We start from the raw sequence: 27,833 nt of genomic DNA, 5'->3' as shown, positions 1-27,833 counted from the left end.
AATGTTGAATGCCTGTAGAGTGAGTTTGTGCAAAGCTATATCCTAGCTATATCCAAGCTAACATGTCTAGTCTGCCAAGGGGGTACAACATGGTTCCCCCTTGCTTGTTTATGTACCAAATGGCTGTAGTATTGTTTGTAACCACTTCAAGAGGTCCCAGGGAATCTGAACAGGAAGAGGCAAGAATGGATACAATGTTTTCCCTCAGATTTCTAATTCAGACTTGAATGTGCCATTCTTTTCAGAGGGAGAACACTGAGGTTTCTCAGTTTCTTTCTGAAAACAATAGCACATTCTAACAATAGTCCCGGAGAAAGAGAATCCTCCACAAGGAGAATCAGAAACTGAGTTTTCCTCTGATTCTGAAACAGAAATCTGTGGAAAAACCTGTAATCATCCCTGCATCTTCCTGCTCAGAGTCAGAATCTTGAATCTCTTCAGGAAAAGAGGAATCCCTCTTTCTTTTTCCAGAAACTACTTTACAAGAAAGATCAGTATCCTGAATGAATCCCTGAGCCAGACCAAATAAACTACTCCTATCCAAAGAAATTTCAGGAGAAGTAAACATGCTTGTTTTCCTGTTTGTTTTTGACTAGAAAAATGGAGCCAACCATGTTACTAATGGTAACAGTTGCTTTTCTAAGGATGGGCATAACATTCTGACATTACAGGCAAGCTTTCCCTGATCCCTCTCTCAGGACTAACAAAAGTGGCTCTCCCTTACCCATTGAGGAGACCTCAACAGTTGCAGAAGATGTGGCTAACCCCTAGTCCATAGTGGCTTCAGGTGCGATACCAAAGGCATCTGGGTAAAAGCTGAGTGGTCTGGTCGCCCACCTGCAGCTGAGGAAAATTGTTAGCCTGCTGTGCTGGCAAAGGCTGTTTGTTTAATTTTTACTCTTTGTGGCTAGAAGAAGGATCAACAATGGGAATTGTAGTCTGTTCCATGTTCAAGCCAAAAACGGTGTCTCATTCCCAGGGAAGAGAAGTAGCAATTGCTGGTAAACACAACCAGTCCACAAAAGTTACTTTTTTGTCAGAAAAAAAAAAATCATAAAATACACTTTAAAACACTATGCCACCTCCACAAAAGAAAAACAAACGTAATTTCTCCAAAGAAAAAATGTTTTCAGTTACTTTACACTACATTTAAACTGTTATAAAAAAAACAGTGTTCCTTTAAAAAGTGCAAATTCGAGACAGTCCATTAAAACAAAACAGTCCTAGCTTTAAAATAACTTTCCTGAAGAGGAAAGTAAACAAAATTAAGAAAATGGAAGCAATTTTCTTCCTGAAGTGGAACTTATCTGACCAGCAAAGGAATGCACAAGCTGACCATCTATCTTTGAAAACCTCAGAGGAGTGTACTCTTTGGTGGCAGTAAAGCTCTGGAGGGCTTCATGCCTAGACTTATAGGTTCATAGGTTAGTACTAGGCTAACTGCCCTTATGGGCCATTTTACGCCTAGCCAATTACCCCATGTCAGAATCAAACCCTGCACCTTGTGTTTCTAAGGTAAGCACCTTAACCATTACATCAACCTCCCACCCACTTGTATTTTAGTCAGCTCAGCTCAAGCCTCTTGACAGTTTGGGCATTTGGAAGGTGCCCTGTAGCTTTATAAGCTGGCTGGCTGTTGTATCTTTGGCAGCATATAACCCATATAGCTAAGACTACTGCAGCAGTGGTCATTATGATGAACATAATTTATTCTTACTTGTGTGTGTTACTTTCTCTCTCTCTCTCTTGCTTAGTCTAAAAGATTCACAATGACTGATTTTGGACTCAGAAGGGTGAAACTGACAGTGTGCAACTAGATGTCAACTAGATGTCAAATATGCATTTGTTACTGTTAGTTTGTAATTCACTATTATTTCTACAAGGTCCAGTAACTGAAGGACTGCACAAGCAGAGTGCATTGAAGCAATGTGTAGATCTGATTCTTTAACAGGATATCACTGTACTGCCTCTTTCCCCTTGTATCCACTTCTTTCATTATGGATGTTGCACTTTTTAAACTTTCATACAATGCAAAATGAAAGAAAGAAAAGGGACCAGTGTAAATCAGTGGGAAAAATAAAACAAAAAATAAACCAAGGAGTTTCAAACTGCTTAAACTTTCTTCACAGACTTTATCAAAATAAGATAACAATAAACCACGCTACATCAAACACTTGCAACAGTTGCACAATAAAACAAGTCTACCAGTTAAAGGAATGAAAACCAGTTCAGCCCCTTGTCTTACCAACGACACCAAAATACTTATGCAACAAGGGGACAAGACCTGGAAAATTTACCATCGCAATAAGCATCCTGACACCCTTCTTAAATATAAACAACTCTGTACCTTAGCCAAAAAACATATTATACAGGATACAAAATCATACTATACCAAACTCCAATATAACCATTCCAAAAAACCCAAACAATTGTGTAATTCCATCAACTCTCTTCTCAACCCAGGTACCAAAACAAATCCTTTCCCTGACACTAGTATGTCTAACCCGGAAATAGCCACACTTCAACTCCTTCTTTACTAACTCTATAGCAGAACTCACCAATACCTTCCCAAACAACAACTCCTCCCCCCTACTCAAACCCCCTTCCCAACCAACCATCCCTATCTTTTCTCCCATCTTTCATCTCAAACCCATTTCCACCTCATATATAAAAAACGCCTCTCTAAGCTTAAGCCATGTTCCAATACCCCTGACAACATGCCCTCACTCTTTCTAAAACTTGCAGCAGATGGCATCATCATCCCCATTAGCATTCTCATTAACAAATCCATACAGGAATCTTATGTCTCCAAACTGTGGCATGCAGCCTTTATCCTACCCCTCCACAAAGGAGGCAAAAATAATAGCATTTCCAACTTCCGGCCCATAGCCATTCTCTTACCCATTTAAAAGATACTCGAAAAATGCATCCACCTCCAGCTCATGCCTTTCCTTACAAATAAACAACTCCTCACCCCAGCTCAACATGGATTCTGTCCTGGCCACAGCACAATAACTGCTCTTCTCTCTTTCCTAGACATAGTAAACAATGCCTGCAACTCTGGAGAACTTGCACCCACAGTCTTCCTTGACCTCTCCAAGGACTTTGACACTGTCTCCCATTCCCACCTCCTAAACCAACTTTTTAATCTTAATCTCTCACACAACACCTTTACCTGGTTCAGCAGCTACCTCTCTGACCGATCTCAGGCCGTGAAATGGAAAACTGGCACCTCAACCTTCCTTCCAATCCCAATCGGAGAACCCCAGGGATCCATACTCGGCCCAATGCTCTTTAACATCTTTATTAATGAATTCCACACAGCCATTCCTAGCACTAAGATAGTTCAATATGCAGACAACTCAACTCTAGTTTGCTCTGCTTCTAACCTCCCTGAACTCCAAACAAAAACTCAAACTGCTTTTTCTACTACTGAGAACTGGATGCTTCAAAATCACCTCTCTCTAAATGTCACCAAATCCAAAATTCTACTGCTCTCTCCCTCTAAATCTCACCCGCTTGACAAAACCTCCTTCAATATTATCAGTCATGCCAACTCCACTATAGAAGTTGTTCCTTTTGCTAAACTTCTTGGGGTCACTATTGATGAACACCTAAAATTTGATACCCATATTCAGCTAAATATTAAGAAAACACATCAGAAACTTGGCATGCTGTATAGAAACTCCCACTTTCTCTCCCCTTCCACAAGACAGACCCTCACCACTACCTACTTACTACCATCTCTGATGTATGGTGCCCCCCTACTAACCAACCTATCTTCCTCTATCTCTTCTAAACTGGAAACCTGTTAGAACAAAATCTCAAAGTTCGCCTCCAAGTCCAAGTACTCTGCCCACCACTGCATATCTCTCCACCAGCTGCAATGGCTAGAACTTCCCAATTACTTGGACTACCTCCAACTCACTACAAGCCCACAAGCTTATTTTTAAGCCTACTAAGTGCCCTGCACTAACAAACATTCTACCACTATACACCCCTCACAGAACTCTAAGATCTGCCCACCAAAATCTAATTTCTGTACACAAACCAAATTGTCCCCCTGGTCAGCTTCTCCTATCCTTTTCCTTAGCCAAAAAATGAAACTCTCTTCCTCCCTCTCTAAGGATTTCTCAAAACTTTGATCACTTCAAAATCCAGCTCCATTCCTACCTCTCCAATAACAGGAAATGCAATTGCACTCTACCTACCTAATCCTGCCTAATACATGCATACATCCTTACACATAAAGTATCTTCCACCTTACCCAACAGGAGATCAATCTTACTGTTTTCTTATAAATGTGACTTTTATACCATTCACAGATGATTTAAAACCTCAGTACTATGGTGACTCTGTACTACTGTTCTCTAATGTATAAACATGTAAATATGCATTGTATATTATACTATGTTGCTATTTTACTTTGCTTATGTTTTACTTTATATTATGTACTAATTGCTTAACTGTTACTATGTCTACTATGTTTTATGGAGCTATTCTCCCTGGGCCTCTACTGAAAATGGGCTCCTTGAGCCCAGTGGACCTCCCCGGTCATCAAACTGGAAATAAAATAAATAAATAAATACATGTAAGTAAACTGTAATCTATAAAATACAATGACAAAAATCTATTGACTTCTATCTTAATGATCTCAAATGAAAAATACATTTAATGCTCAAATGATCATTTAATCCAGGCCAAGTGTTTGTATTTAAACTTCTGCCATGACATTGAATAATCTCAGCTGTTCACTTAGTTGTTTAAGGGAGAATATATTAAGTAAAACCATCTGAATTTTTTTTCAGTACATATTTTTATTAGTGTTTGTCTCTGTCACAACACAAGGCCATTTATGGTTGTCTTTATTTACTACTACATAAAGTAGATTATAGTTACAGCATAAAGGCCATTTATGGTTGTCTTTATTTACTACTACATAAAGTAGATTATAGTTACAGCATAAAGGCCAGTTATGGTTGTCTTTATTTACTACTACATAAAGTAGATTATAGTTACAGCATAAAGGCCATTTATGGTTGTCTTTATTTACCACTACATAAAGTAGATTATAGTTACAGCATAAAGGCCATTTATGGTTGTCTTTATTTATCACTACATAAAGTAGATTATAGTTACAGCATAAAGGCCATTTATGGTTGTCTTTATCTACTACTACATAAAGCAGATTATAGTTACAGCATAAAGGCCATTTATGGTTGTCTTTATTTACCACTACATAAAGTAGATTATAGTTACAGCATAATTTATTTTCATTGATATCCAGCTTGTGTAACTTCCTGATTTTGGAAGTAAAAATGTCCACCTGCACAAGGTTATTACATTTTGCAAAAGAAATAATTAATTTTGTTTTCATTCTTCAGCCCATTTAAATAAACATTGCACAAACAATGTCATTCAGCGTTACTGCTATGCTGTTTTTGTCCTGTTTGCTCCATTGACTAAGTAACCTCTCTCCGATTATTTTCACTGCAGTATTCACAAAAAAGGAGAATGATCAATATCACAATAATTAAAGATAATGCTTAAAAGACATAAGCATTATACAAAAAACCTAACAGAATATGTACATACATAAAATAAAAATTACAGTAAATCAATAGCTAGTCTAATAAATAAATCAGTTGAAATCCATTAAAACGAATGAGGAATTCTTTCCTACAGCCCACTACAGATAGAAAATGATGATAAAGAACAGACTGGATCACCACAGTGGTGTACTGTCATGCATTTTGAAATAAAATACTGATCCGTTTCCTGAAGGAATTCCATTTTCTAATGAAACTGTTTGGGATGTTTATAAACGACCAAGCCACTTATGAGCGTCTATAGATATTTGTAAGACTTGTTGGGCATCTTTATATTTGGTTACTTGCCATTATCATTTTTTATTAAAGAAAAGGAAATAAGAATTAAAATCATGACTTAGCTTTAAAAACTAATGCCTTCCTTAGCAATTAAGAGGCGGGGCTAGCTGTTCTATGTTGTATTTTCAGAATGGAGATAAAAAGAAGGGTTTATCACCTTCCATACTCAAATATTTGGAAATGTTTAATAACTGTCACTGTAGTATACTACAGAATAAATAGACAATCCAGAATCCTGACTTTACATTTCTCCAAAATGATCTGCTCATTCAACTACTGACACTCCCCATACGCACATAACAGAAGTCTTGGTACTATGGCACTGTGGGTAACACATCCCTCGTATCAGGAAAACATTCTGTTAGTATTAACATTTGAAATATAAATGTTTTTTTTCTTATATTAAACCATTTCCTGTCACCACATGTGGTCTTCTACCCTACTTCACACATCCTTAAGTTAACAAGTCTTGTAAGGGTTCCCGTATGTGAGCAACAGACACATGTCTCAGTAAAGGTGGAAACTGTCTGGAGCTACTGCAGGGAGCAACTGACTCATGTCTAACTAAGGGTGGAAACTGTCTGGAGCTACTGCAGGGAGCAACTGACTCAAGTCTCAGTGATGGTGGAAACTGTCTGGAGCTACTGCTGTTTAAACTATCTATTTCAAATAATTCTGGGACCCAAACTAGCAAGTGCTATAATGACCCAAATGGCACTGACACTTTTACAGGTTCTATGCCAAAGTCTATGGAATAAATAAGGTATAGTTTAATTATCCTCATCTGCTGTATCCCCTAACTGATATTCTCTCTGTGGTCCCATCAACTCATATCCTCTACGTCTCTGTGTTGTCCCATGAGACCAAAAGCAAATTTACTGGCATTTGTTTACAGGGATGGTCCACTGGGCCAAGCAGAGCACATATTCAGTGGAGGTCTGGGGAGAAAAGCTCCACAAAAACATAATTAGAATATAAAACATACAAAGCTACACAAAAACATGATTAGAATATAATACATACAAAGACTAAACAGATTTTAGAGTTGTACATTTGGATATACAGAGCAGACATGATAAGATAGATACAAAGAAATACAATACAGTTGACAAGTACGGGTCTATATTATAACATCGAAGTAGTACAACTTCGAATGTTATAATATCGAACCCTTTCACTCGAATACTGAAAATAGCGAAGCTGCAGAATCTCGAATACTTTCCTAGGGAAAGTATTTGGTGGTCCGTTTCTGCAGCTTTGCTATTTCCTCGTATGTGGAGCGAAGGTTACGGACTGGGTTAAGGTAAGTTTGCGAACGAAGGTGAGTGTGTGATAGGGACCTTAGGGTTAGGGAGCGGGTAAGGTGAGTGTGCGATAGGGACTTTAGGGTTAGGGAGCAGGTAAGGTGAGTGTGCGGTAGTTACAGACCTTAGGGTTAGGTTAAGGTAAGTGGATAGCTAGTGGTGTATGTATGGTTTAGTGTAGGGTTTTGTGAAATGTACGTGTGTGTATTATGTATTTTGGTGTGTTTGTGTTGTGTGTATGTTTGTTGGAACAGCAAGTTTTTTCCCTGGGAAAAAAATTTGCTGTTATAAGTGTTCGATGTTATAGTGTTTCGAGTGAAAGGGTTCAATATTATAACATTCGAAGTTGTAATACTTCGATGTTCTAATATAGACCCGACAAGTACAATAGATGCAATTCTGGCAAATATATTTCAGCTATAATGGTAGGATAGCTAGAGTATTCACCTGGTGGAAACAGCAAGGTTATAAGAATAATGATGAGAAGGAAAAAGAAGATGTTGGAGTGAGTAAGTGATGGGAAAAGCAAAGAAGTTGGAGCAAAATTAGTGTAGGAAGTAGTAAGGAAAAAAGAATAAGCTAGGTTATGGGAGGAGGAGGCTGTGTATACCTGCATATCCAGGTGGAGTGGAAGTGATTATGAAGAGCCATTTTGAAGGTGGCAGTGCTTTTGGTGGTGTGAATATTTAGGGAAAGGCTGTTTCAGGTTTTAGCTATAACTCAGGAATATAGGAGGTGGCCAGCAGGTAGTCTGGGTTTGTGAACTTGCAATAGGTGGTGGTTTTCTGATCTCAGGGGCCTACTGAAATTATATTGGGAGAATATGGAATTTAGTGCTGGACAGTCTTCAGGTTTGGTCAGGATTTTGTATGTAATAATTAACCGGAAGTAGGTGAGATACTGGGTAAATTCAAGCCAATGTAAAGGTTTAAACTGTATGCAGTGATGTATGGAAAGATGATTGTTGCAAATTTTGCTATTTTTTTGTAGCATATTTTCCATTTATTTTTGAGTGAGGAATGGTGGATGGTAAGCACTAGGGCACCATACAGAAAAGAAGAGAAGGTAGGAGGAAGGTGGATGCAAGTACTCATTTAGCAGGGAGAGAAAGGAATAGTTTATGATGGTAATGGAGGCCTATTTTTTTTGTGTTTTACTGATGTTGTTTAGAATGCGTAGGTCAAATTTTAAGTTTTCATTAATTATGACTTCCAACAGCTTTGTATGACAGACTAGTTCAAGTTTTGTTTTGTTCATGGAGAGTATATTGAATTCAGATTTGTTGATGGGGGTGTTTTTGTTTGGAGTGAATATTATGGGCTTGGCTTTATTTGGGTTTAGGGGCAAGTGGTTAGTGTGGAGCCATTTCTCTATAGCCAAGAATGCTGCTTGGGTAATGTGAAGTAGCTGTCTAGGATTTTCAGCAGGGCAGATGACAGTGGAATCATCTGCATGCTGAACAGGAAACCCTTGGTGAAATGAGGAATGGAGGTTGTTAATGAAAATGTTGAACGGTAGAGATCCTAATACAGAACCTTGTAGAACATTGTTGGGGCTATGGATATATGGGGATGTGGAGTTTTCTGTCTTATGGCTTGTTGTCTGCTTGATAGGTAGCTTTTAAACCATTTGATAGCTGGGATTGATAGCCCGATGTTGGTTTGTTGGGGGAGAAGGAGTGAGTGAGAGATGGTGTCAAAAGCCTTAGATAAGTCAAGAAATAGAGTGGAGACTAATTAACCGGCATCACGGGCTTTGTTGAGTGTGTCCATGAAGGAGATTGGGGCAGTTGAGCTATTATGGCCTGGTCTAAAACCATGTTGGGCTTCAGAAAGGATTTGATTGTCAAGAAGATATTGTAATAGTTGGGTGTGTATACATTTTTCAAGGAGTTTAGAGAAAAAGAACAGAATAACTATAGGGTGAAAGTTGGAAATATTGGTTGAGGTACCCCCTTTGTGTAGGGGAAGTATGAATGCTTTTTTTCCAGAGGTTGTGAACACAGGATTCTTGGATGGATCTATCAATGATAATATTGATAGGGTATGCAATAGTTTCAGCTATGATTTTTACATGCTCCATGGGCAAACCATTTGTTCCATTAGAGATGGGTTTTAGCTTTAGGAGTAGTATTTTTATGGTTGATGTAGGCACAGTCTTGAGTATGAATTCAGGTGTGGAATTGGTAGTAGAGAAATTAGAGTGTGTGCTGGGGGGGGGGGGACTGAGACTGCTTGTTATTTGGGAGATTGATTTGACCTGGTGAGTTTAGTACTGGAGAGTGGAGATTATGGAAGAGTTTGCTGAGAGAGGGTATAGTGGCCATGGAGTGTTTGTAGGGTGGAGTGGTTTTCAGAAATTGGCATTGTCGTCTTCCGCTGTCGGGATACCTGGCTTCACTCCTTCATTGCTGATTGTGAACTATGGTAAGCGGTGTTTTGCACGATTCTTAAGAAGATATGCAACACTTGTATCTAAACTGGCCTCTTCTTAGCATTTGTGACGCAGTTTCAGTATGCTGTGTGCACATTATCTTCTTCTTGGATTGTGCAAATGACAATACCCAATAGTGTCTCAAAGGTGCAGGATGAATCTAAACTCATCCTTGAGGACAAAATTGTATAGTGACTATTAAATTAGTTTGTGAGAGTAATAATGCTTATTAATTCCACTTTGTAGACTGAGGTATGGAGGAACAGAATACCTTTAATCCATACAGCTATCTAATCTACACTGATGTAACAGGTATTATCAATACACATCCTTGCATGCAGTGCAGCTTCTTAAAGGAACAGCCCACTACATTACAACCCTCCATTTTTAAATATAGATTAATATTAGTTTAATTTAATAATAATAATAACAATAATAATAATATTACATTATCATTTATTTAAGATTCATTATTTAATTCAACTGACTCATTAAATTTGTGTTCAACTCCAGTTATCTAATTCATAAATGAATAAATAAAACTTTATGGTTTAACATGTCTTTATAGTTACAAAAAATTTATCTTAAATGCTACATAAGGAATTTTTAAATGTATATGGAGCACCATAGATTGCAAAATTACTACTTTTTATCTATTTTTAAACATCTTTGTTAAACATGGGTTTAAAAAGTGACGTGCACATATAATGTAATAGAAAAGAAAACAAACTATATTAATATTTATTTTATTCTCATGCAGTATATATTTTAACAAATGTCACTCAGCCCAACATTACACAAGTTGCTAAATTTCCAGCATTCCTTAAAATTCATTTTCTCCTGAATACTATTCTGCATGAATTGTTCCCACAAATTCAGTTTATTTCTATGAATGTAACTCCTTTCCTTTTCTAAAGATCCCACTTCTAGTTCTTTTATCTCCTTTACAATATTTCTCCTACAGCATCCAAATAACAGGAAGTAGGTGAACTGATAACATGATAAACTGTCATTATGCTTATATGCGTGTGCGTGTGTGCGCTCATATACATGCCTGTGCTTATGTGTGTGTATGTGCACGTGTGTGTGTGTGTGTGTGTGTGTGTGTGTGTGTGTGTGTGTGTGTGCGCGCGCGCGCGTGTGTGTGTGTGTGTGTGTGCTTGTGTATGTTTGGTGTGTGGGTGAGTTTTTGCTCACTAAAGGACTGATAGCACATCTGGCACTGGTTTATCTTACTCTAATTTTTTTTTGCTTCAAAAGGCTTCAGATGAACATGACCTTGAGGTAAATACAGCTGTATTGCAAATGAATGAATGAATGAAATTCATACCTGTGTAAGGTGAAGTTTTTTTCTTTGGAATCTGATACATCATACATGGATGCAGCCATTACATGGCTTGGGGGGGTAGAACTTTTTTCTGGACTGACTGTTCATACCTGTGTTCTTACAGAGTCCAACACTTTGCTTGGCAACAGATTTCCCTGTGGTGCATTGTTGTATTTCGGAAAGGCAAAATGAGCACAGTGCTTATGTTTTCAAGAGTTTTGCATGATATTACTCTTGTTGGGCATTCTCACTGCCCATCTTAGTGAGCAAATGTGCCATGTGGTTTCTATACATTTTCTTTTCCCCTCTCTGCACATTTGTGAGTTGCATTTGTGTGATATTCTGCCATTTGTTCACTTTGTTTGGAATGAAAATAACCTTTAAACTTTAGTCTTACATTTAATAGCTCATGCTTATGATTCAGATGTTACAAGTGATATTTCAAAGTCAAACAGGGCTTTGTGAGTTAGGATTATTGCCCTCTGTACTCTGGACCTTTGCTTGGATGAATTGCAACTGAAAATTGTATGCAATGATTTCTTCGTTCGCACTGGCAACTTGTATCTCAGCAATCTGTCTTCTGTGATACCAAATAAGTTTTTCTGAGGTAGTGTTTAGTCTGATGAAAGCTTAATTCCATAATGTTGCTTGGTAATTCTACTGCACTGTCAAATCCCTTGTCTTCATTTCCATCAGGGAGTGCTTCAGAAATGCCCTGTACCTATTCAGCAGCATAATTCAGTCGCATAACACATGTCCATATATCAATTATACATTAGAAACAGTCAGGAAAGTGTTAAGTCCTTTTATCCATTTCTCTATTTTGAGAAATGTATTGAAACACGGCTTCCATCAAAAGTATGCAAATGAGAGAAGCCTGTGATATTCATGTTATTGCAGCAGATGAAGTATAGTTACAGTTCAACAGGGTTGCAAAGCACAAAATGACTTTTGTATATTTTTTCTGTTTCAAACAATAAATTGCTTGACTCATCAATGCAGGTCCTTCTCCAACTCAAGTACAAATTCAGCCATTTCATCTATTAGTTCTTTCCTGTTGCTCAGTACCTGCGATGCATTCCTTCAGTATGAGAAGGGTAAAGGCCAGCTTTTTCAAGAACTGTAATAAGGATGTATGAGCTGGATTGGCCATTGCCCTGTAATAACTCTACTTCACATACACAGATTTGGAAGAACATAACTCTGCTCCACATAAATATACATTTTCTCCCTCACTATATTGCACTTGTTAGATAATTATTTTAGTGCTTGCCACTGTGAATAAAGAAATAAATCTCAAATAATTTTGCATGCATGAGATTAGATAGAGTGAAGACATGTTCATAAATAGAATCTTAACTGTGACACATCTCCCATACAAAGAAATGCTAAGGCACGTGGCTCTATATATGCTTGATTTCAGAAAAAAGTAGGAATTTAATACAAATTTATAAGGCTAAAAAGGTGATTTTTCTGTTTAGGAGTGTGCAGTTTGGATAAGGGAAGAACATGGCAGAAGTGTGAGAAAGACAAGTACATCAGTAAAAGTTAACCTTTAGAAATAACAGAAGGAAAATAATGGATCAGTGTTAGAGCTCTAAACTCATAGAATAAATTAAAGGAATAAGGCAGGCCAGCAGCTTATATTTTTTAAATATTTTGGTCCATGGAGATACATAAATGATCAGGCAAGGACTTATGGAGTTATATATTAACTTCCTGTCAAGGTCAGAATAAAAAAGAGCGTAATAGTGTGCTTACCCACTGAAAAGCTGTACTGTAAAACTCTTTTGGTACAATAAAAGGAATAAGAGCACATCTGTGTTTCAGTATGCTCTGTCATGATTATGCTGTACTGTAGTAAAGCTTTCTGCCTGCCTGTCTTCTGGTTCACTATGTTGTTGCAATTGAAATTATCCCATAATATATACATGACCACTTGGTATCTTCCTACGAAGTCCATATTCTTAAAGAGAAACATATCTAGTCACAATGAAGTAGTTTAAGAAGATTCTATGTCAAACATTTACAACAAAAAAGATATTTTCCTACTGACTGTTTAACGTAACTGAAAAAAAATTCAGAGCCAAAGGGGAAGAATAACACCTTGGTCAACTACATGATAGGCTCCCACTGGAATCAGGAGTCATAAAATGTGGCAGGAAAGGCAGCAACATCAGCACCGAATGAGCTGTGTTTTGGTTCATGCACAGAGGTCATTGTGGAATTTACATGGCTATCAGTTTGTCACAAGGAGGCGATAAGCACTATATAAGTTTCCTTTGTATACTGCCTACTGGATGACATGAAAGCCAGAAAGGAGAATTCATTGTGTTGTTGTTAAGCCTGGGGACAGTTAGGGTGTGTTTTTATATATGTCTGGCTCCAGTCTGGAGGGATGAAGTTAGAGCCTCAGGCTGCCAGGACAAGGACTGTTTCATACCAGGTCAGTAGGTGAGGTAAGGACACAGTACAGCAGACCAAACCTGCATGGCTGTCTAGACAATGACCTTTGCTGGTCATCTCTCATGTTTTCTACCTGCCAATGTAATGTCAGATCATGTACTCAAGACATCTGCAAGGGGTGCTGACAACTGGCAGAAATGGACAGAAAAGTATCTGTAAAATAAGTATCAAATGCTGAGCACATTTAATGTAGGTTCATAGGTAGGTACTAGGCTATTTGCCCAGGGCATTTATAAGCCTAGCCAGAGTGTGTCAGCTTTTGCCACCCCATTGATTAATTAACTGAGCCTCTGTCAAGCAGAGCCAATGAAGTGATCCCAGAGGTGTATTTTCTGTTACCCATCCACTCGTCAAGGTTTCTCTTGAACAGTGTTTGTGAGGGGCTCTGCCTAATGTAGATACAAATTTTGTTCCAAAGCATGAGGAGTCCCTGTGACAGGAATCTATCCCTCCAGCATGTTCTATTTATTGTTGTGGTGAGGTTTAGCTCACTAGAGTGCATGGCTCACAGTGACCAAAATATTTAGAAGTGTAAATATACTGACGACGAATAGTTTGTTGTTTAAATAAGGCACAAAACCGACAGCGAGGTATGTCGTGGTTAGGGCCTAGGCAAGGAATACAGTACAAATGAAAATCTTTATGAGGTATTTGCTTTCCACAAGAAATACAATTATTGACTTTTACTGACATCGGTTTAGAGCAAGAAAAAGTTTCCCTAATGGGGTACTTAGCTTAGTTGAAGACTTTGGTTCTGAAACTCGAAAACGAAAATTTCAGGAGTTGGCCAACCAGCACTTGTGAACTTCTTCTGCTTCGGGCACCGCACGGCAAGAAAGACTGATAAAGTGGCATCGGCTGCATGCTTTATACCCCTGACTACCTGACATCATGGAAGATGAGACAGCAACTGACGCAGGACCCAAGACTTTGATAATTAGGCCAACTGAGGGTTACTGCAAGCAGATAACCCAAATGTGATGACTGCAACAGTGAAACACGATGAACATCTGGATTTGAGAAAACACATTCAGTGACTAATAGATTTATGAAATAGAATAATTAAACCTCACATATATAGCAATATTATTAATGAATGTCTTGCCAGTCACTGCCTTAAGCAATGAAAGTATAGGCCCACTTGGAAGTAATTCCTGGATTCTTATCTGCCTGGAGTAATAGAAGAAACTGTTTAGTTAGGATTGCAGTTGTTCAGAATAATGGGAAAGATAATACAATTTAGTTGTTAAAATGATTAATAAAGAAAGTACTTGATTTCTCTACAATAATATGAGTACAGATAAACTGCATGCCAAAAAACAGCAGGCAGAGTTCACTGAGCATGTCCATAGAATGTCACCAGACAAAATGGGGACTAAATATCCACATTTCTTTACTCACCTTTCTGGCCAAGAAAAGGATGAAAGAGCAGACTGTGACAATAGATAGCTGAGTGGAAATGTATTTAATAATGGGTAAAGGGTATGGAGAGCAGACTGAAAAAAATATTTGCGACTGGGAGACTGTTGTTAGCTGAACATATCAGGGTTATATTAAGGTCAAGAAGGCAATGTTAGCTGGAAGTCATTCATGCTAATAATTTAAATTAAATATTACACCAAATATCACAATAAGAGTACTGGGAAAATAAGGGAACTCATTTTAAATACTGACATTTTTATGTCATAGTTTCAGATAAAATGATGAACTATAATCTCTTGTCTGTCAAAAAGTCCCTCAGCTGTCTTAGACTAAAACCTTTTTAGGTACTAGGATATTTATGATATAAAAAATGAACAAAAAAAGATTTTTGCACAATCTAGTAAATGCAATTAAATGCAATTAAGCAGAGAAATGCATTAGTACTACAAGAAGAAAGAGGCCGGGTTAAAAGAATAGGAATAAGTCAGTCAAAGCAAATGATTCCATAAAAGGATCATTACAAGTGTGGCAACATGAATCAAAAATAAAAATGTATATTAGCAACAAATAGAAGAAGCTTTTGAAGTAAAGTCTATTTTTTTTATATGAAAGTCTTAAGTAACTGCTGGAATAAATCATACAGGCCAGGGATAAGGCACCACCTGGTTACCAAGCAGATAAATAAAATGAGTCATCACTTACTATGACATGAGTATTTTAGACAGGTGAGGAATAGTTGTACAGCCTGTTTCATATTCCATGATGCAACAAGAATACACAATAATATTACCATGTATAGGTAAGCCACCAAAATAATAGCAATATTTTTAGAAATGAACTTTTGTAAAACAACAATATGATAAAGTATAGGTGTACAACTTTCCTAACTTCACTCATGTAAGATCTAAACCAATTTCATTTTGCGATTCTCCCAACTTCGAAAGGCCTGAAGTTACACAAGGACATACATCCTGCCATGCTTAATTATTTTATTTAATGTCCTAAGGAACTTTATACAAACAATCATAATCAGTTTATAAAAGTTGTCCTTATTAACAAAGAAATCATGTAAATTAAATACTTTTAATAAGTCACCTTGTTCCGATTCATGCAAATATACTTCAGTGAGGTGTTCAAGTAACTAAGAACAGGACTGAATAAAAGTATAACAGTGGGAAAATGTTTATATTGCTAAAGGTCTCAAACACCAGCATACATATAGGTTATAGCAAAATGTAAGTGCTTAACTTTGTATTAGGCATATGAATAAAATAAGTTAAAGAAAGAGTTGTACAACTGCAGCCAGAATTCAGACCATATTATCATAGGTTCATAGGTTGGTATTAGGCTATCAGCCCTAGGGCCTATACAAACCTAGCCATAACAATTCCCTGGCTATTTCTTCCCACACTATTATCTGGAACAAGAATACACTTTCACAGTGATGAATCATTGCACTGGTCCCTTCAGTCAAAAATGACAAACCAAAATGTGCCTTGGTGAATTATGAAATATATTAACATACCTTACCATGAGGTTTGGCAATCTTGTACAGAGAAGATATGTAACAGATTACCTGCATTACAGATCACTGCATATGGATATAGTGGGTCTTCCTGACCATAAAAATAAAATAAGACATTTAAGCAAAGTACTACTTAGCCAGGTAGTCTTGATTGAATAACCATTGAGCAATTAGTCATTGCTCTGATTGTGATGATGTGAGGTATTGCCAGCTAGGCCAGGAGAAGTAGGGTAGTGGATGTGTAGCATATGCCAGCACATCTAGCTGGAATTTTGAAAATAATTATATGTCATTTGTATATCAAACTGATTTGTATAGATACTTGAGTTGAAAATGTATTTGTAAACCTGTTTGTGTTAAAAATGTACCAACAGTATGCCCTGCTGGACAGAGAAAGAAATATACATGTATTATTGTAACTGATAAAATGTACTGTATATATTGTAACAAAGGGTACTGGAAGAGAAGGGATTAATATCAGTCCAGCTAACTTTGAAAATAGTTTGAAATGAAATTACCTGGCTTAGGCCATAACAATTGTGTCTTACAGTTCTAAATGCAGCTAGAGACAAAAAGTCTGTACTAAGAAGTTTTTTGTGTTGTCCTTGGGGTGAACTAATTGCTTCTCTGGAAGAGTGGAGGTTTGAAATTGTTTAATGACTTTCAGAAGCTGCAACAGATCTTAGCAAGCTCTATGTGTGTGTATTATTGACACATATGTGCTAAATCCTGGCAGCTTCTAGCCGAGGGGGATAGTATTGGAAAAGAAGACAGATGACCAGATGTATGTGATGTAATTCTGCAATCCATCACTAAAAATGATATTTTAATACTAGGTGAGACTGAAGTCTCAGAGCAGTCTGTTTTTGGAATCTGACAAAGAAAGACCCCTCACCTATTTCATATTGGCTTACTTTAGTAAGTGAACCAGGGAATAGTAATTCTTTAGATCATTCAGAAAAATGTAGTAGATTAGTTAAGTACTATTTTTCTGCATATTATCAAATATATTTAAACTTTTCATTGTGGCTGTTCCTTTAGAGAATATTTTAATATTTGATAGTACTCATATCTATTTGGTGACTCTGTGGCCACTCCTGAAAACCTTACTGCATTGGTCAAACACTATAATTTGTATTCATATTAATTTCACTCAGTATAATTGGGTATGCTTGCAAGAGCCTTAGAGTAGCTGGCTTTGGAGTGTTTAGAAGCAGTGTAATTACTCTATAGTCTGGGCATAAGGGGGCATGACTAATTAATCTGTGCCAGCCTTTCCCACGTGTATGTGTGTGTGAAAATCAAATCTCAAAGACTGTGCGTGTCAGCTGCTTGCAGCAGGGACATGAAGCACAGGGAGGGCTAGAGGGTGAGATAATACAGCAGTTGGTAGTGCCTAGAGCCTACCATCTGGCACTTCTAGCCATAGCCCATGACATTCCTTTTGCACATCATATAGGCATAAATTATACTAAAAGACATATTATGCAGAACTTTTATTGGCCTGGGATTGCAAGGGATGTAACCAGATATTGCAGGACCTGGGAGCACTGCCAAAAAGTAGGGAAGGCACGAGACAAGGTCAAGGCTCCTTTGATGCCTTTGCCTGTGATTGTTGAGCCATTTCAGAGGGTAGCTATGTATATTGTGGTGCTTGTGAGTACCCTAAGTTCCACTGGGAAGAAGTATATCCTGGTGATAGCAAATTATGCTACTAGATACCCTGAGGTGGTGGCTCTGTCCTCCATTGAGGCAGAGATGGTGTCAAATGCTTTGTTAGAGATTTAAGAGAAGTTATGACTGCTAATGAGAATATGGAACCCCTTTTAAATAATGCAGTGATTAACATTCAGGAATAAGAACATGATAATGGCTCTGGAGCTGTACCTCTAGAACAGCAGCTCCCTTTTTTAATACAGATGAAGGAATGACGGACAGCAAGCAACAAGGTCAATGAGCAGAGAAAGAAAGAAAAGGAAAATGTGAAAAAGAATTCATTAGTGGCTAATCTAGCAGAACAAAATCTAACCAAGGATCAAACTACTGTCTTGGAGAAAGAACTAAGTTTTATACCATCAGTGAAATCTTCACTTGATGAATTTATAACTCATTTGAAATGTTTTGGTAGAAATGTTACACTAAAACACATCTTTGAAAATAATGGTAACATCACAGGGAATAAGGAAAGGAAAAGGTACAGAAAGGCTAACACCTTCATCCCGTTTAGTCATCCCACTGTGGATACCTTTATACATCTCTGTGAACAGGAAACTTTTGAAGCTAGAGAGAAAATAAAAGGTAGACATTACCATAATTTAACCAAAGGAGAGCATGAAGCATTGAAAGAGCTACAAAAGAGAGATGATATCATCATCAAGCCTGCTGACAAAGGGGGTGCGCTGGTAATAATGGGAACAGAGGACTATGTAAGAAATATGACAACTATGTTAAGTGATCAAGAGACGTATAAGAAGATTAGTAAAAATGAATTAGACTTGATGAAACTGAGGATAGATGATAACCTCTATGAGTTGTTGATGGATAGAAGTATCACTAAGGATATGTATGATTTTTCACAGTAGAACATCCTGTAATACCCACCATCAGTGGGTTACCAAAAATCCATAAGGATAATTAGAAACCTCCTATGCACCCCATAGTGGCAGGGCGAGGATGGTCTACTGAACCTCTGTCGATCTATTTAGAAGATGAACTTAAAAAACTCCTGGATAAAGTCACCACGGTGATTAAAGATACAGCACTGTTCTTACATCAACTCTTTGAAGTGATGAGCAATAAAACTAGTTTCTCTAATTTACTTCTGGTCACTATGGATGTCAACAGTTTATTTACATCCATACCTAATCATTATGGTATAGAGGCTATACGAGATTTACTGAGAGAAGAAAAACAAGATTCCTAAGTTATCTGTACATTACTAGAGATGGTGCTAGAAAATAATGTGTTTCTATATGGCAACAGCTATTACTGGCAAAAGTGGGGGTGGCCATGGGCACCCCCTGTGCTAATAGTTATGCCAATTTGGTGTTAGCCCAGTGGGAGAAGAAATGGGCCATGGACAAAGGAAATCTATGGAATAACAATGTTGTTCTATATAATAGATTTGTGGACAATATTTTTGTTCTGTGGGAAGGTGATGAAGAAGGAATAAAGGAATTTGTTGAGTATTGAACCAAGACCACCACCTCCCTTAAGTTTGAGGTTAAAATGTCTAGAGAGAATATTGATTTCTTGGATGTGAAACTGCAATTAGACACAGAAAAGAGAACTGACACTATGCTGTATAGGAAGTCCATGTGGCTAAACTATATGTTACATCACTCTAGCATGCATCCTAGACATATCTTTCGTAACATACTTGATAACCAAGTGACCCATATCTCTAGGCTCTATACCCAAGAAGAGACCTACATCAGAGAAGAGAAAAAAATTTATGTATGACTTTAAAGAACGTGGATATAATATGGGTAAAATAAATATGACTGAGGAACAAGCCATAGCATTACGAGCTAAAAAAGATAGACCATACTATTCAGCATCGTATGGCCAAAGAAGTATTGAAAAATTAAATATCTCTGATAGTATAGATGACAAGGATAAACATCAGCAACTGAAGGTTAATATTACTTACAGTACGGATAATAGTACATTATGTTCAGTGATAAAGAAATATTGGCCCATTTTGACCTCAGATACCAAGTTAAAAGATATAGTAGGAGAAGTTCCTCGATTTACCTTTAAGAATAAAAAGAACTTAAAAAGGATGCTATGTAACAAGAATGGACCATGAACACAACATAAATTATCTCCTCAAAAAGTAGACATGTATAGATGTGGCACATGTAAGGCATGTGCAGTAATTAATACCAACAACAATTTTATTCACCCCAATACAGGGAAAGGATATTGATTTTATGGCAATGCTAATTGCAATAGTAAAAATGTAATTTATAATGCAACTTGCACTAAATGTCCAAGTTACTATGTAGGAAAGATGAATAGGATGTTAAAGGAATGTACCTATAAACATCAATCAGATATAAGGAAGCAAATTGAGACAAATGCTCTATTTACCCATGTTCGAGATAATATCACACATTCCTTTAAATTTATGGTTATCTCAAAGATAGAACCTACTGCAAGAGAAGGTGACTTAGACAATGGAACTAAAATAGAAGAGGCTAAATTGATCATGAATTTGAGAGCTGACCATTCACCTGGTCTAAACGGCTTAGTTCCATTGAAACCTTTTCTGAAAGAAAGGAGACTAAGTAGTAAAAATTATAATTGTCTATTAATGGAAACGAGACTATTCACCCATTAGAAATGGTACTATCTGACTGAGAGTTCCTGTCACATATCTCCATAGGAAGTGCCATCCTTATTGGTGAAGTAGAGCATTGCTGGTCTTCTAGCTTTCTTATTGTTCATGCAGAATAAAAGCAGAGATCTGATTGCCTCTGTGCTTTGATTTCTGAAAATTCTCTTTTCATTGTGAAACTAAGAGTTACAGAAGATAGAAGGTATAGTCATTAGTCTATTCTTGACTGAGAATTCAAATATGACACAAATAAAAGACTACTTTTGACAAAAATGGATAACTACTGCTATAGAGATGTGTCTATACAGGAAGTGATACTCCTATTGGCGGAAATAGAGCTTTGTCATTTTTCTAGCTTTCCTATTGGTCGAGGTGAACAAAAGCTGAGACCTGTCTCTTTGCCTTGGTTTTTGACAATAGCCTCTCAATGAATAATTAAGAGTTACAGAGGATAGAAGATGTAAACTTTATTTTTGACTAAGAATCCTAATGTGACATGAATAAAAGATCTCTTCAGACATAAGCAGAAAATCTCTGCCTTAGAGACTTGCTTATGTAGAAGCATGATTTTTACTGGTGGTAATTGAGCCTTGTCGTTCCTCTAGCTTTCCTATTGGTTGGATGGAATAAAAGTTGAGACTTGAAAGTTTCTATACTATAATTCCCTTCTTATTGGTTGGTCATGAGTTACAGAGGAAAGAGGATGCAGATTTCAGTCTTTTCCAGAATGGGAATTTTATTATGATACATTAATAGGAATAAGGATTTCTCTTGACATTTGCTGTGATAGAGGCTCATAATAGAAGCTGCATCTCAGTGTAATGATATAAATAAAAGATAATTTTTGACAAAAGTGGAGCCTTGCCACTATAGAGATACATCCACACAGGAAGTGCCATGCCTATTGGTGGGAATAGAATTTTGCCGTTTTTCTAGTCCTCTTATTGGAAGGGTAGAACTAGAGCCAAGATATGATTATTTATATACTCTGGCTTATGGGAATCCTCTTTTTTGGATAGTTTTGAGTTACAGAGGACAGAAGTTGTAGATTTAATTCTACCTTCAGTTGGGAACTCTAGTGTGACATATTAACAGGAACAAAAACTTCTCTTGACAAATGTAGAAATTTGCCATTATAGAGGCTTATTATTAATCTGATAAAGTGGCAGACTAGCACAATGATTCGCAGATTGTCAATTTTAATTTTTGAAAAGAAAATACTGATAATGATATTCATTACATTAATTTTGGATAGAAAACTAAGTTCAGAGTGCAAGTCTGATAACAGTATAGTGTTACATTTTTATTGGTTCTCATGGTGAATTGCTGCTTTCAATGACTCTTCATTGGACAGATGAAGTAAAGCCTGATTAATGTAATTGTTAACATAATCTGAGTACTTGAAAACTCTTTAGATGAATTATATAAAGTATGGCGGCAAAGAGATGTTGCTACTATGGATTTCTACTGACCATAAGCTTCAGCTTAATATGTGAATAGGGAGTAAATCTCCATCGGTCAGAATAGAAAATCTTCTGTCTACTTTGAAATCCCACTGGCTGGTTGACATGCAGCCAAAAGTCTCAGTTACTTTCTATTTTATTGTGACTTACTGGTAAATAACAACTAAATAATAATTGCGGAGGAATCAACTGTATTCTGGCCAGATGGCAAACGTTGCCAAAAGTTGTTGTCTCTAAAGAGAGACGTTGTTATTATGTTTTGCTACTGGCAATAAGTTTCAGCTCAATAGTGAACTAGGAGTAAATCTCCACAGACCATAACAGCAATTTGCCATCTTTTCTGAAACTCTATTGGCTAGTTGATGTGCAGCCAAAAGTTTCAGCTATACTTTACTTTATCGTAACCCATGGAGAATAACAACTAAATAATAATAAATGAGTTCTTAAAAATTTATCACCTTTTTATATGGAATATGAGGCTGTCAGAGGAATCAATTGTATTTAGATTGGAAGGCAAGAAGTTGCCGTAAGTTGATGTCTTTAAAGACCAACATTTCTAAGTATGAAAAATTTCTAAGTATGGGCTGTTAGAATGGAATAAGGAGAGACAAGAAATAAAGAATACCATTAATATTTTAATGATTTTCAGCGAACTGCAGTAGTCAGTATTTCAGTCAGAGGATACTGTTCACTGGATACTGAAAAAGTATTTGTATCTGATAGGATGTTAAAGAGGTGTGCTGCATTCGTTTGCATATTATTGGCTAGACATCTCAGAATGAAGAAACATGTCTCTATTGGAAGACAGTGAATAGGAAGACATTTAGGACATATTCTATTGGCAGAAATGTGAACTTCCTTGTTTTAGCAATGTGTGATTGGTTGGATTATGAAACATGACAAAAAAAGATTTGACAATTTTTTTCAAATGGATCATCTGACTAAAAGTTTTGACTTGTGATTGGAAGTTAGGATTTTAAAATTAGGATACTCAGGACAGAATAATCAGGATCTGAAGAAGGCATTATGCCGAAAGTACTTGTCCTGGTTCTGAGATGTTAATTGGATTTTATACATTAAAGTTTTTATTTTTCATTCAACTGTGGTGATACGTTCCTGCTTTTCTTTGAAATTTCCTGTCTTTCTGGGAGCACACTTTAGTAGTGTTTACCTGAATTTCTTTTGGACCACTTTAATAGTATAGCAATTCTGTAGTTTGATAGAAAGGCACATATGGAGTATACTACAGAAGTCTTACCAGATTGTACAGAGTTTTAGACATGGCAAACCTGATCCTGGCAATGAAGGGTGCTCAAAATTCAGTTAAAAACATGACATTGCAGCTTCAAAAATATACCTCATCAGGAATGTAAAATTTACAATTAATGTAAGCATTTAAGTTATATTATATCTCATTATGACGGTGTGTTTGTGTGTGTATGTGTATATATGTGTGTGTGTGTATGTATATATATATATATATATATATATATATATATATATATATATATATATATATATATATATAGGGTCTACTTCATATGACCTAAATTTCATTTGACTGAAATTCATTTGACTGAGACCAAAACAGTGAAAATTCAAAAGATTGAAAACTCATTTGACTGAAACTCATAGCACTGATACATTAAAGTAAAAGGTGTATGCCCTTTTCCCCACTGTAGTGCAATCCAGGAGTTAGTACATATAGTTGGGGGGGGTGTAGCCCCCCACATAGTTTAGGTAAATATTTTCTGCAAAGAGTTATTCATTGCAGTTATAAATATCCATGTGTATGGTTTAAAATGTATAAAGTATGTGGGGGGGGGCTTCACCCCCCAATGGGGGGGGTGTGCCCCCCCCTAACTATATATACTAACTCCAGGATCGTACTATAGTGGGGAAAAGGGCATGTACCTTTTACTTTAATGTGTCAGTGTTATGAGTTTCAGTCAAATGAGTTTTTAGTCTTTTGAACTTTCAGTGTTTTGGTCACAGTCAAATGAATTTCAGTCAGATGAAATTTAGGTCATATGAAGTAGACCCACATATATATATATATATATATATATATATATATATATATATATATATATATACACATAAAACTACTTCAATATCACTTCAGACCCCGCCCATTCCAATTTGTTTTAATATAAGAATTTTAGACAACTTAATAAAAATTTGTATTAATTTTACATAATAATATAATAATACAACAATAGCATTATTAACTATTAATATAATTTTACAAAAATAACATATTCTTTGGAAAAAACTAAATCATCTATACATAACTTGTCAAAAAGTACTCAGCCTTAGAGTTATACAAAAAGCATACAAAAAGAAAGTGCTGAAAGTCTACATTTGTGTAGAAATAAGTCAATGATCACTCAATTCAATTTACACACACACACACACACACACACACACACACACACACACACACACACACACACACACACACACACACACACGCACACACACACTAACTCTGATTAATTGTGTGTGTGTATGTGTAGCAGCTATTTGGTCTGTCCATGGTGGTTTAACTGAGACAGGAACCACTGGCTATAATTATGTGACTCCCTGCTTCATTAAATCACTTCTGTTATATTACTCAGTAAGATTGCATAAAAGTGGGAGTAAGGAAGTTTCCCTTACCTCCACTGCTTTATGCTCATGGAATTGATATATATAACAGCTTCATGATGGAGTAGGCTGGAATGAAATTTCAAAACTAAAATCTAAAATACTTTGTGTTAAGAGTCTGAAGATGTCTGCGCTGTATGTTAGATAAGATGAAAGCTCTTACTGATTAAAAGTGTATACTGCTTAGCATTTAAGCCTCCTGAGCAGCATTTCTTTACTGTCTTACAGAATTTCAGGATTTATTTTATATTTTGATAACCCAATCAGTTTTGGCAGTTCTAATTTGATGTGTATGTTGAAAGCGTGTATTTTATCCCTTCCAAAGCAATCACTGTCAGGACTGCAGCACTAGCTGCATAGGGGTTTGTCATCTAAAAAATAACTCAGAACTCATTTGTTTTTTTCTGACTGGAGAGAAAGAGGCATTTTGCAGGGCTGAGATATTATGGTTCCTTACTCCTCAAATGCTTCTTCAGAAGGGTACATAATGGAACTGAAAGCACTGCATATTTGGTCTTTTGTGATGTATTGGGTGGTCCTTCTGTCTTTTCATGCTATGTTAGATTATGTACCTGCTGAGATATCCTGATGTTCAAAAAGAGAAAAGTAGCTTCCTGTGCGAACAAATTGTAGTTTCCCATGCTGAAAAATTTATCTCAACTTCATCACCAAGGCTTCTGGCAACATAGGAGTGGTAGGAGGGCAATTTAATCAAAACAGACTGCAGGTTCCTGCACAAGGTCTATGATGTCAATACATATACAAGGGAAATATAGATATGATCAGATTTCTGACCCTCCCAACTATATCATTTTTATTCTTTTGCTCGTATGATGTCTCATGTATCTATAGATACTATTTATCTTGGTATAGTGCTCTCCCTTGGTTTAAAAGAAGTGAGTGTTGGGCCTATGGAACTGCCCCTGGACCAGTTATATTCATATACAAAACTTTTGAATACTGGTCTTAAAAAATTTGGTCTTGTTGCTGTCTTTTCTCCTCTGGTAGCCACACCAGTCTCACAATACATATCAAAAATTTAAAACCTAGAACTCTCCTGATGGATTGGCACAGGTCTCTTTATATTCAGTACTCTGCTGGATGCCAAGCTGCTCACATTTTGAGTGATGACAGACCCCAGTCCCAGCTGCATTTCTTCATAACACCAGTGTAGGGTTACCAGATATCCGACAAATGGAGGACATGTCCTCCTTTTCAGTGTTGTGTCCTCCATCTGGCAGGCATTGCCTAAAAAGGCAAAAATGTATGGCTTTCAAAAATACCTTTTTTACCTCTCCGGACTGTTTTAAAAAAAGTCTGGATTGAGAGGACTGAAAAAGGCATCTATGCAGATGCCCAGAAGTCATTGCAGTTTAAGTAACCGCATGAAACTGGAGCCTTACTTACCTTACTAGACTGTGAAGTCAGCACTCTGTCACATAATCTGTGTACATGATGTGGCTGCTAATTTGTCCTGTTAATCTTGTGTTCTCTTCCTGCACTTTAGTTGCAAGGGGAGAGAGTGGGAGAGTGGAGAAATAGGAGTCGACCATCGTATTAATGTTCAAGCAAGGTAAGTACTTTTTTTTTCCTGGCAGGGCTAACCAGATACTTTATTTTTTTTCTGGCAGGGTCACCAAATACTAATACTATGTGTGTTTAAGGGCTGTTGTGTTACACTTAAGTTTAAAATTTTTGCTTTATTATTTTTCTTTGGTCTGAAGAAGTGCCAATTATCAGGCGTGAAAGTGCTTACTAGAATAAAGTATTTCTGCTTTTAGTTTGTGATTCAGCTCCCAAATTTTGTTTTATTTTATTGTCACAATGCTTGTGTTTCCCAGGAACTGTTAGTCCCTCATGGTGGAGGTGTACTGTTAGTTGAACAAATTATAATGATTCATAGCCATTCATATCTCCTGACCTAATTTATCTATGTGCCATGCAAACGGGTATAAATGTGTATTGTTGTGTGTCACACCACCCTGTTGTGTACTAAGTTACATGAATTTTGAAAATTATACTGGATGTGTTAGTAGCAGTAATGATAAACAGCAGCACATTTTGGATCTATAGGCACCCTGGTGGTACACATTATTCTGCAATTGTGTGGGAAGCTGGTCTTTGTCTTGAATAATGTTTTAAACAACATAAGGCTAGCACCATTTTTTGCATGTTTATAGGCATTTAGGTTCTACTGAATAGCCCACAATATCAGGATGACTTGTCTTTGCACATGACTGTCACTAATTACTGTTGAGGGTAAGACCTACAGAATTCATATGTTGGCATATACTGTTCAGTAAATCATTCCTATGACTGTACATGAACATCCCACTATAGCATGGCACTGCAGAGTCACCGGTGCTTCTCTAGGTGTCCAGTACCATTACTTGAAGGGATGACTGTCTTACCCTACATATATGTGTAGGTCCTAAAACAAAGATGAGCCCAGAGAGGCAGGCATACTGATGACTTTTTTTAATATCCTCTGTATACACAGCAAGATTTTCATTGTCAACTACTGTATTAAATATTCCCATTCTACACATTGGTTAAACATGTGTAGAAAAACAATATTATATTTAAAAAAAATAATACTTTAGTATTTAGTGTTCTGTTTTATAGTAAGTAACTTCATATCATAAAGAAATACCCGATTACAAGAGCGGGGATTACAACATTCTGCAAAATGTTAAGGGGTAGCATTGAGAGCTTTCTTATTTTTAATACTGCACATGAGTCTTCAATGTCAAATTTTATTTTGCATACTATCTAACCTGCATAAAATGTTTTAGAGCTGTAAAAGCAATGGCATTCCTGAATACAAAGTGCAGATGTTGCACTTTCAGATAGATATGCATCCAAGGAGTACCATAATTCATAGACATGTATTGTCATATTCCCTGGGTGCACACTTTACCATCCCATATTCATGTAAAGTGCACAGAAACACCTGCTTTGCTTTAGTGTTCCAGGAGCACCTGTATTTGTGATGTTATGCAACGCTGTATAGC

The 27,833-nt window shown here is 36.8% G+C and overlaps 1 protein-coding gene across 1 annotated transcript in view; it reads right to left on the bottom strand.

Annotated features, from left to right (window-relative positions):
• The window catches only part of ANO3 (anoctamin 3), a 3,574,693-nt gene that overhangs the window by 526,122 nt on the left and 3,020,738 nt on the right, over positions 1–27,833 (bottom strand). The gene's annotated exons all lie outside the window — the stretch shown is intronic.

Source organism: Protopterus annectens, chromosome 17.part0, assembly GCF_019279795.1.
Source record: "Protopterus annectens isolate FY-2018-M chromosome 17.part0, PAN1.0, whole genome shotgun sequence".
Lineage (NCBI taxonomy): Eukaryota > Metazoa > Chordata > Ceratodontiformes > Protopteridae > Protopterus > Protopterus annectens.
The sequence above is the reverse complement of the archived record's forward strand: the minus strand, read 5'-3'. Positions and strand labels throughout refer to the sequence as shown.